The following is a 1,242-nucleotide window of genomic DNA, read 5'->3' on the forward strand; positions in this document are numbered from 1 at the left end:
CGTATACAATGATACCTATCATTGCATTCAAATTTAACCTACCCTAGTCCGAGGTCAACCCCACCCCCTAATGTACAGCAGAACGGTACCCACTTGCCCGCTTTTTTTTTTTTGCGCATTTAGTAATAATTGTTACAGATACATTGATACGTTATAATTGTTTACCAACCATAGAAATATAATATATAAATAATTATTTAGGTAATAAATCATTATGTATATTTTTGATTATAGTATTAAGGTAAAAAAAAAAAAACCGAAATGTGTAAGAAATTAGGGAGTTTTTATTCAAAGTTTTTTTTTTTAAATTAAAAATAAATGATGATAGCTGGTTAAATTTAAATGTGATTAGTCTTATAATTTGTATTCAAATTACCATACCTAAAAAAAAAAAAAAAAAAAAAAAAAAAACAATATAATTTAACGAAAAAATAAGTTATAATAAGTACGAGTATATATTGACGCGAACCTGGCGGAGGGTTGATTGTAGATCGTCCTCGCAGGCGTATGGTCGGCGTCTGTTGAGCTGTAACCGTTGTCGATATAATGTACTGGTGACGGAGATGATGATCGGTCGATCTCCGTGGTCGGACGAGGGCTGGTGTATCCAACGTGGTACGATTGTCGGTCGTCGTTCTTACAACACGGGAGATCATAACACCGTGTTGTCGCGTTGACGTTGCGTGTCGCAGAGCCGCGATCGCCGGCGGCTCGTACTCGTCCCGTACGACTTTTCTTCCCGTCCTGTCTAGCCTTTGGAGCGTTGGTGGGAGAGACAACTAAGTCGTATCGTCGTAGGCCGTGATGGCGGTTGATAAGGTGCCGACCGGTCGTTGCGGTGCCTGTACTTTGTACTGGCGACCGTTGCGTACCGTGTCAATAGTATAGATATTATTTTGGTTTATTTGTTTAACGAATAAAAACTGTATTACGGCACATGATCCAGTAATAGTTTTTCAGTAAAAAAATGAATTTATTTTTAATAAATTACAAAAATTAAATAGTCACTTATAATTATATTTTATATTCATTAAACTACTTTACATTTAACATATATATATATATATATATATATATATTATATATATATATATTATATTATATATATATATATTATATTATATTATTATATATAATTGATTGGTAATCGTATTAAAAGTATATCATTTTAAACAATATACTTATAATATGGATTATTTATTATATTATTATACACATGGAAAAAATGCTATTTTATAAATA

General features: G+C 32.0%; 1 long non-coding RNA gene across 1 annotated transcript; it reads right to left on the reverse strand.

The window, feature by feature from the left end:
- Window positions 1-264: 264 nt before the first annotated feature.
- On the reverse strand, window positions 265-905 carry LOC126549658 (uncharacterized). The gene is made up of 2 exons (XR_007603770.1): window positions 470-905; window positions 265-381 (listed from the first exon to the last, which is right to left on the reverse strand). It is a non-coding gene; the product is annotated as an uncharacterized LOC126549658 (long non-coding RNA).
- Window positions 906-1,242: the final 337 nt, after the last annotated feature.

This window comes from Aphis gossypii, chromosome 2 (genome assembly GCF_020184175.1).
Source record: "Aphis gossypii isolate Hap1 chromosome 2, ASM2018417v2, whole genome shotgun sequence".
Classification (NCBI taxonomy): domain Eukaryota; kingdom Metazoa; phylum Arthropoda; class Insecta; order Hemiptera; family Aphididae; genus Aphis; species Aphis gossypii.